Raw genomic sequence first — 10,902 nt, 5'->3', positions numbered from 1 at the left:
GCCTAATGTGTAGCTCTACTCAATTCCAACGCGTGGATATACTGAAATGCGAAAACAGACAATGTACTCACCGAATCACCAGATGTAGCTCGTGGGTCGAGTTCGCAAAACCAGACCATACACACGCACTGTAGGTGTTGGCGCGTAGCTCTCGTCGGGGGCAACATGCTGCACTTCTCCGCACTGGATTCCGACCACCAATGCGTGTGTAGCGTCAAAATGAAACTCTCACTCTCTCTCGTACACAGTACGCTCACTCACACAGATAAAACTTTTTAAAAATGACAAAGGTTTCTTCATTAAGGTCAAAAGTGGTATAAATACCTTACAATCTCAAACCCTAATGTTCCAATTTAACCATCTACTCAATCTAAATGTCAAAAATGGGATACAATCTGGAAGCTTCTGCAAGCCTCACTATTTACAAAGGTGAAATGTCAGGTTTTCTCAATTAAAGAATAATTACAAAAAATAATATTCCGTCGAGCAATCTTTCTCCGTAGGGTGTGTCCAACTGCTAACACATAGATCCCTCTGAGGGACCCCGTGCCATATATAGTGGCGAGGCTTGTCAGAGCCTAATACTCATGATGATTCATGCACGTCATTATACACGTTTCTCAAGGCTTTGATTGGTCTTGTTCTTTAGGGTCTTCATCCATGGCTAGCTCATGCCATTCTATTCACTCAGAGCTGATTAGTTTCACTTGTAGTTAACCTAACTCTCACTCTATGATGATGCCACATGCATTTAAATAACTTTTACGAGTAAACACTGAAACTGGATCGGACACCAATGCAGGAAAGGGCTTCTTTGAGTGAGCAGTGGAAGTCGCATGGGCTCTCAAAAGAACCCTATTCATCACATATGGACCTTCGTTTATAAATTGTATGAATCGTACTATGCCACCTTGAAGATTAACTAAGTGAGGGAAAGTATCACATACGGCAAGGTGGAAAGCAATTAACTCTCAACCCTATCATCTACGTGATTAGCAGAAGGTAAACACTGTTGTCATCCAATGATGGTGTCTTATGTACAATAGTGGTTGAGGTTAACCCTCCAGTTATACCAATCATTATTAAGACCACCTCTAGCGGTTAAATGCTTTGATTCAATTACCGAATTAAACGCTTGTGTACAGGTATATTCAGCGGCAAGGAAAGAAGTTGTGCGAAAACTGATCCCTTGCCAGGTGAGTGGTTGGATTTGTGATAAATTGCATTGCTAAGTTTAATGAATTTAAGATCAGGAGGACACATTCCTAGAGACCAAAAAGTGGCAAGTGATCAAGGTAGCTTAGTGTCCACTAAGGAGAGTGTAACTTAGGCAAGGCTAGATCCATTAGCACCAATCATTGAGGAGGGTAGTGATATTGACACTTCATCAGATAAGTCCTTCTTCATGATGGGTAGTCAATGGCCAGGAGGTTTCTCCAGTGAAGGACCAACGCTAGGAGGAAGTACCTCCCAAAGCCCTTTGAACGATGCCAAGTTCACTATAATCTTCTTAGAAGGAACAAACTCTAGGGGAGCCCTAGTTTATTCTGACTATCGAGGACGCAAGTGTATTTGTATAGAAGAAAGACCTTCTCAGAGACTGGAGATAATTTGAGTCTATGATGATGGAGATAGATTCGAAACGAAAAGGGGAACCACTATCTGATAGTTAGTAACCCTGAGGATTACAACAAATATGGAGATACTGTGGCAAAACAAAAAATGGTTTCAGAGACTCAAGAACCACCTCCAAACATTGATCGACCTGGAGCTCTTTTTATGAATGATAATAAGAGGAATGCAGATCTCCAGAAGGACTTACATATGAAGAGGAGCATGATGTTAAATGAGTTAACTAAGGAGGCTCTTTACCTTGTAGACAATTGTGCGGTCTACAAGGAGGGTGAATTCAAGGATCTTGATGACGATTCATCCTCACAACAAAGTGGAAGCAAGTCCGTTAAGACAGCATCGAAAGGAGAAGTAGCTGTAAGCTAGGAGCAGCTTGTGGAGGAAGTGCTAAAAGAAATTAATATGTATGCCAAGCCTCATGCTAAACAGTCGAAGTGGTGTGCTATTGAACAAAAATGGACAAACCATGTAATGGAGGAAAGTTATTATAACAAGGGATATGTGAGAGAGCGACCTTATGCTCCCCAAGCTCAGGTAGCATCTCCTCAACTTCCACCAATGCCTAGGTATCAAGCAGGAAACCTACCAGGACCTGTAGGTAGGTGTTCAAGACCACAACCAGTATTGGGGCAACAATCACCCCTACCAGGATTACGACCAGTCGGCATAAGATACACACCAACGATAAACGAACCAGAAGAGAAGGCTTTGGTACCTATGCATGCATATTACGAAGATTCCAATGGATAGCAACAAATCATGTCTATTATCCACCGGTTGAACCCCCAACGCTAGAACCTTGGAGCATGATTGGAAGTATAGGACCACCAACAACTGCACAGGCAGCAAGAGAAGGAAGATACATCTTGGATGAGCGAACATTGTTGTTCATAGCCAACGGAGGCATGGGTGGATAGAGGCATCTGTACCAACAGAGAGGAGCTCAAGGAGCACCTCAATAGCCTAAGGGACCCTGCTACAAGTGTGGTGGAGACCATTGGCTAAGAGACTGTCCTCATGATGAAATCATTAGAGTCAATGCGTATTGCACCGAGTGTGGAATTACTCACTTGATTCCTGATTGCCCTAAGAACCCGAGCAAAGGAGAAAAAACTACTTTGAACATGCTAGAAGCTGTGCCTTCCAGTGGAGGGTCAGAAAACGAGCCCAAGCTCAACGAATCACAAACGAACCCATAATTGAAGAGCCAAGAGACCGATGCCCCAAGTGCAGAAATGAAAAATCATAGAAGCACTTGGAAGGCTAGAAAGGCGCGTATGAAAGCCAGGAGAGAACGAGAGAAAACGGCTCTATCCGAGGAGTTAAAACACACAAAGGATAGATTGGAGCGGTTAGAGGATCTAACTAGTTTAAGTTCACACGCTGCTACAACCAAAGGGACCAAGGAAATAGTAGAACCCAAAAGTGTAGGATCAGGAGGATCTGTGCATGTAGAAAAAGTAAATGAGCAGCTGGACGCACTTTTAAAAGCATACGAAGCCAGACTCAAAAACAACCAAACCCAAGAGCAAAGAGGGATTACTTATCCATATGTAGAAATAGAAAAACAGAGTTTGGCAATGTGTCGAAAGATGATTGAAACAGCTCAATCCTTGATAGAAAATCCGCTTGGTAAACCTGCAAGTTGGCACGAGGTACCAGCTCCAACCCCTATCAAACCAACTCTAGAGAAACAAGTAGACACGAAGGAGAGACTCACGACTGCCTTTGAGTCTAGGAGAGAACCTATCATAGTACCAAATACAAGAGATGAGACAATTAATGGTTTCCAGCCTAAAACATTGGTAGAAATGGGTAAGGATTGTAACAGTCTAGATGACCTGTGGAAGCAAATCAGGGAAGCAAATGAAGCTAACATGGTGAACCACCAAATAAATAGCACGAGAAAGGAGAAAAATGAGATCTTACCTCCCATTGAAGAGTTTGAGGCAAGATCACAAATGAACTTTGATATGCATTCACAAGGGGGAGACCAGGGTTCAATTAGTTTGGGGCACAGCCAACCAAACTCGCTAAAAACTCTACTCTCTTACCTAGGGGAGTATGAAGCTAAGTTTGAGGTGAGAGCAATCCCATCACAAAGACATTCTTCCAACAGAGTGATGATTCACAAGGGTTGATTGAGTTATTGTCCACACCTGTGGCATGAAAAATCACGTTAGCCGAACTCCTGAGCTTACAACCAAACATGTGGACCACCGTAGGAAAATGCTTAGAAAAATTTGGAGTAAAAGACCCTACCTCGAAGCTTCAAAAAGGGATCAGAGAATTGGACAAGCCTCAACTAAACACTAGGACAGTACCTTTAAACAAGTTGGAGAATATTGCAAGGGAGAAGATGGAAATACTACACTACCAGTAAAATTCCAGGGAGTAGTTTCCAAAGCTATTCTTGACAGTGGAGCGGGAGTCACTATCGCCACCAAAGAAATCTGGAAAAAATGGGGAAAACCAGCTTTGAGAGCTACCAGAATGAAATTGCAACTGGCAGATGGGTTCATGGAAAAGCCTCTAGGACTTTTAGAAAAAAGTAATTGTCACCTCTTGCGGAATCGAGCATGAGCATACATTTGAAATAGTTGATTTTGACAAAAAGAACAATTACGAGATCATCTTGGGAAGACCATTCATGAGACAATTAAAGATGGTTCAGGATTGGGGTTACGACCATATATACCTCAGACGTGGGGAGACTACAACCAAAATATACCTAAAATACCATAGTTACAAGGATGTGAACCAGACACCAGTGGAAGAGTTTGATTCAACGACATTGGCAGGGTCCGAACTCACAGCATGGTTAGGGTAGAAAAAAGAGCTATGGATGTGCGGAGCTTCACATTGTGGGAGCTTAAAAACAGAGGAATGCATCTTAGAAAGAGCTATTGAGGACAAGGATTACATTCCAGAACCTTTTTCCGAAGATGCCTTAGAACCTCTGGAATGGGAACACATACTAGCAACATTGGATGTATGTACCATTACAGATAGCCCGACGACAAAATTTTGCGATAAGGATGGCTATGATGTGCTACCCTATTACATGGTAAACCTTATACCAGCAGGAGATGAGTATGTAGACTCACCAGAACAAGAAGAGTTTTATGACTCCTCTGAGCATATGGAGTTAAGTAACGATGCAGATAACGAGTGTTCAGACAGCTCAAGGGAGCGTGGGGAGACAACCGCGAATATCAAATTTTATGATTTTGCAAATCAACACCCTAGACGTCAGGAATTCTATAGGAAAAAAAGAGCAAAAAACAAAATTAGAGAGAACCTGATGCCCAGGATAAAAGATAAAACGCACTATCTAATGCTTGTCAAGGCAGAGGATTGTGTAAAAGACCAAATATCAGGAAGATTCTCAAGAGTTCGAAGGGAAAGGACACATGAGGAAATAAAGCAAGCACGGAAAACTAAAACATAAACAAAATCAAGAAAATCTCAACAATCAAAACAAGAAAAGACAAAAGATCCAGAGTGGACCAAAATGGAGCGTAAAAAGAAATACCAAGAACTAAAACGGTCGTTACGAGAGGTATGGACTACTGAGGGAGAAAGTGACGGTAAGGAGGATTCAGAAAAAGGAAACATGAATGCACCATCCCACTATCAAAAATTCACCATCCAGGACAAAAAAATCATAATGACACCACCAGTAAGGGAAAGAACAAACCAAGAATCTTATGATGGGCCGAAAAATGTAGAACGGATAGACCTCGCTGCGCCAGGCGAAGAACCTCAGCCTGTCTATATAGCAACAGATTTAGAGCCTGAAGAAGAAGAAAGGCTAACACAAGTTCTCAAGAAGTATAAAGATGTATTTGCATGGTCCTACAAAGACCTCAAAGGAGTTGATCCATCGATATGCCAACATACAATTCCTTTGAAATCAAATGCCAAACGTAGCAAACAGCGTCCTTACACATATAATGACACATTCGCTAAATGAATCAAAGAAGAGATTGACAAGCTGATGGATGCTGAATTCATCTATGAAATCGAGCATACAGATTGGGTGTCACCCATTGTGGTTGTCCCCAAAAAGAACGAAAAATTGCATGTGTGTGTGAACCTCAAAAAAGTGAACGTAGCCACAATAAGGGATAATTATCCCTTGGCGATCACAGAACATGTGCTTGAGAGGGTGGCTGGAAAACGGGCTTATTCCTTTTTAGATGAGTTTTCGAGGTCTAACCAATTGGCAATTGCAATAGAGGATCAACACAAAATAGCATTTTCCACAGAGTGGGGAATATATGCGTATAGAGTTATGCCTTTTGGCCTAACCAATGCCCCCACTACCTTCCAAAGGTTAATGACTCCTGTGTTCAAAGAATACCTAAGAATATTCTTAGAAATATATATGGATGATCTATGTGTCCACTCTCTTATACGAGAAGAACATATTGACCATTTACAAAAGGTATTTGAGAAGTGCAGAACATATCGAATATGTCTCAACTGAATTTTTATGGTAAGTCAAGGCCTTATCTTAGGACGTATTGTCTCAAGAAATGGCATAACCAATGACCTAGACAAAGTTAGAGTCATAGTAGACTTGCCCATGCCTACTAATGCCAAACAAGTACTTCCTTCATGGAACACTGTGGATATTATCGAAGATTCATATATATGTATGTGGTCATTGCACAACCTCTATATCGCTTATTAATCAGTTTCGACTGGACTGAGGAGTGTGAAAATTCATTCCAAAAGCTTAAGGAAAACCTTGTATCAGCACATGTACTTAAAGCACCAGATTGGGAAAAGATATTCCATGTTCACATTGATGTCTCTGCATACGCAATTGGGAGTATTCTGGCTCAACCTGGAGACGGAACAATGGATTTCCCAGTTTGTTATACGAGCCGACAGCTAAATACTGCAAAAAAGAACTCCACCACCACTGAAAGAGAGGGATTAGGAATGATCTATGCTGTAAAGAAATTTTGGCATTACTTGCTTGCAAACAAATTTGTGTTCTTCACAGATCATCAAGCTCTTTTGTATCTAGTAAATAAACCATGCAATACTGGGAGAATTTTATGCTGGTTTATTATATTGCTAGAGTTTGACTTCACAGTGGTAGTAAAAAAGGGTAAAACTCATCTACGGGCAGATCATCTTTTAAGGCTACAAAACGCGGAAGCTCTTGAAGGAGTAGATGATGACATACCTGATGCTTATCTTTTCAATATTGAAATGATACCCAAATGGTCTCAAGAAATTGTTAGCATTCTTTCCTTTGGAGGTACAAGGAAAACAGATCCAAACAACAAACATTTCGACAAACAAAAAATTTTCAGTTGATTGCAGGACAACTGTACCATCTAGGCTCGAACCAAATTCTATGATTATGTATAAATCCAGAGGAATTCGAGTGTTATCTTGAAGAAGCACACATCGAAGATTGTGCATTTCATTGTTCAACAATGAAAACACACCAAAGATTGAAACACTTAGGAGTTTATTGGCCAACTATGTATGCTGACACACATGCTTATGTTAACTATTATACTATATGTAGTGCCAAACGACCGGTGGATCACGCGACATTGTTTCAGGTAACCATTGCACATGCTTGGAGTCAACATATTATTGATTTCTTAACAACAAGGACATTTCCTACAAACATAACAAAAGCGCAAAAAAGGGCTACAGAGTTAGAGGTTCGAGACTTTAGTTTAATTGGAAATCAACTCTACAAGAGAGGAAAGGACAATCAACTTAGAATCTGTGCAAGTAAAAGTGAATACCTGCTGATTCTAGAACACACACATGGAGGAATAAGTGGAGGCCATTTTTCAGGCAAAAAGAAGGTAAAAATTATCTTAACTACAGGAATATGGTGGCCTACATTGGACATGGATGCTATGGAGTTTGTAAAGCGTTGTGACACATGTTAGCGCACTAAGGTGCCGATAAAGAGAGATGAGATGCCACTACGACCAATGATGGGAGCACGGGCATTTGCAAAATGGAAAATTGATTTTGTGGGGCCTATTTCATCCCCTGCATATTGCACCCATACCCAATATATCATTGTGGCTACGGACTATCTCACAAAATGGACTGAAGCCAAAGCAGCACAAAAAGCAGGCGCAAGAACCACTGCACAATTTTTGTATGAGAATGTCTTTGTACGATACGAATTACCAATAGAAATTGTCAGTGATCGAAGAACACATTTTCTTAATGAAGTTATTGAATACCTGTTAGAGGAATTCATGGTCATACATAGAAAATTTGTTCCATATCATCCACAGGCAAATGGACAAGTTGAGGCCACAAATAAAACACTATGTACTGTTTTGACTAAAATTGTATCAGAGTCAATGATAGACTGTGATCAACAATTACACTCAACACTATGGGCATACCGAGTAGCTTATAAAACATCTATTGGAACAACACCATACAACATGGTGTTTGGTCTAAACGCTATATTACCCATAGAGTTTTTTATTCCAACTCTACGAGTAGCAAAACGCTTAGAATGGACGGGCCATGAGCTCTCTTCAAGAATAGATGATCTTGAAAAGCTAGATGAACTTCGACTGAGAGCTGTAGCTTCAATCTATGCTAAAAAGAGAAGACAAAAAGACTTTTTTGACAAGCATGTGCGTATGAAAGAGTTCAAAACAGGTGATTATGTACTTGTTTATACTTTGAAGCAACATGCCAAGAAACTTAAAAAGCGAGGGATGGGACCCTTTGTGATTAGTGACTTATCACAAAGTGGAGCTGTCAAACTTGTTCCATTGGTAGGAGAAGAAATGCCAAATTGGATTTGTGGGTGTCGGTTAAAAAAGTATCATTTACCACTAACACAGGATATGCTTCAACAAATCCATCAAGAAAAAACAAGGGATGAAGGAGAAACAGAGGGTACGAGAAGAAGCACAAGCGGAAGCAAAATAACGCATTGCAAAAAGAAGGATTCTACGACAACAACAACAAAGTGGATCACCGTTGCGAATAAATGCTATTCGATCAACAAATTTTGGTGAAGACACAGTGGAACCAATAATTGCAGTCAAAGTGGGTAGCAATCAAGTTGAATCGACGGCATTGCTTGATTCCAGAGCTCAAGCAAATCTGATCTCTTACAAATTATATAAATAGCTCAAGCTTGAGGAACAACTCCATCCTACTCAACAAGTGCTGGAAAGTAGTACATCACATTTGCTAGGAACAGTGGGCTGGACAATATTGCATGTACAAATACATCAATATGTTTACCCCCACAAGTTTTATGTGGTTGAGGATGCGAGCACACTACACCCCATGTTGTTGGGACAACCTTGGTAGAAAGAGTATAATGTGTAGATAGATTGGAATTTGAATACAGTCAAAATTCAGCATACACAAGAACAACAGGTGGTAGTCTTTGCTCAGCCAACCTGGAAGAACCAGATGATAGCACCACCATCACTAGATAAAGAACAAAAGGATGGGTGTCAATAAAGCACAACACGATACCCATGGACAACAACCAGGAAACTGCCAACCATGTTCACTACAAAAATAAGACAACACAGACCACAGTGAATAGATCAAGGTTAGCAACACGCACAAAACAAGTATGGGTACGGAAGGATAGAGGCGACCTGGCATCCAAACCACAATACAACCCCAAAAGTCAACAGAAGAACACAGTTAAACCAACAACCAAGGGAATAAAAAAGATATGGATCCCAAAGAGAATACTCAGTAACCACTTAAATGCGACACGCATTTGGATCCCCAAACCAAAGCAACAGAAACTCCCTTCAGTATAAGCAACACTAGCAGCCAGACACTCACTACATATGAAACCGACAAACCGATCTATGTGGGTGCCGATCAGCAGAACAGCAATGACGACCAAGGACGAGGCAATAAACCTACAAAATCCTCCACAACAAAACTCCAAAGAAAAATTAACAGAGAACAAGATTATAGCTACAACGAAAATGACACTTCCATCCACGGAAACAACCACGGCCATATCGACAGTAGCGACAACCCAAGCAACTTTTGCAAAAAAGACAATCAAACAAAGAGCTGTAGAGTTACAACTTTTACTTGCAAAGAAAATCCGCCAACCAAATAAAAAACAAACAGGAAACCTCGTCGTCGAATGCCAATAAGCATCTTGCTTATTCCCTCCTTTCGCACAACATTAATTTTTCCATGCATTGACTGAGTATGCATCAAATATGGCCACATTACAAGGCCGCGCATTAGCACAATTTTTAACCTATGCATTGCACATACCCCGAGGCGATACCTTGTCGTCCGGGAGGACTCCGACTAGGAGGGGGGGAGGCATTCTCAATGCGGACCCAATGAAGGTGAAAAGAGAAAAAAAAAAGGCATGTTTTTCGCCTATTTTGAAGGGTTTTGTTTGATTGCAAAATTTTCTGGACTAACCTAAGTACATATGCCCTTATACAGCATGAATCTACAAGTACATGGAGCCAAACGCCAAATTAGGCCTCTAAGTGTGTGTATATACGTTAAAATAGTCATTTTTCGGGCAAAATATTGGTAAAACGGAGAAATCCGGCCATAAAAATTGCATGTAAGTGTACATAGTGTTTTGAGGTGATGTTTTGGAGTTATTGTGATTCTTGGGGATTTTTTGGATTTATTTTTCTATTTTCTTTTTAATTTTACTAACTATCGGCAGAAAAACTTCAAAAATACAAAAAGCAGGTGAAATACGATCATAATGAAAAATAAAAAATATGGGGATAATCAGTGACTATAGGACAACCTATGGTACAATGTGGGTGCAATTATGTGAATGGAGCGGGAGGCGTGTTTTGGCCAGATTTTGATCGAAACGTCACATTTCTTGGAAACTGGGCAAACGGAGTCCAAATCAAGAACTTTTCGAGCCTAAACCGCATCTCGCAAGAAGTTAGGAGCACATGTCGAATTTCATAGAAAGTGGTCCGGGGACCCTCATTATAAGATTTTTTCACTTCACTTAGAGCTCATTTCTACTATTTCGTTCTTGAGAGAGAGCTCTTGCCACCTAGAACGAAGCGGACTTCCAACTGCTTCTACAACGTGCGTGACCACCCGATAGGCTCCAGATATGAGAGGTAGGCTCACTCGCCAAACGGAGCTTCGGTGAAGCCAAAGCCAACAAAAACCATATGGCAAGGTTCCCCAAGGAACCATGAAGCTATGGAGACTAACATCAAGAAATTTCATCGCCAAAAAGCACTCCAAGAGTCAGAAAACAACTCA

Source organism: Adiantum capillus-veneris, chromosome 25 (assembly GCF_014529385.1).
Source record: "Adiantum capillus-veneris isolate H3 chromosome 25, ASM1452938v2, whole genome shotgun sequence".
NCBI classification, from domain to species: domain Eukaryota; kingdom Viridiplantae; phylum Streptophyta; class Polypodiopsida; order Polypodiales; family Pteridaceae; genus Adiantum; species Adiantum capillus-veneris.
The sequence above is the reverse complement of the archived record's forward strand: the minus strand, read 5'-3'. Positions refer to the sequence as shown.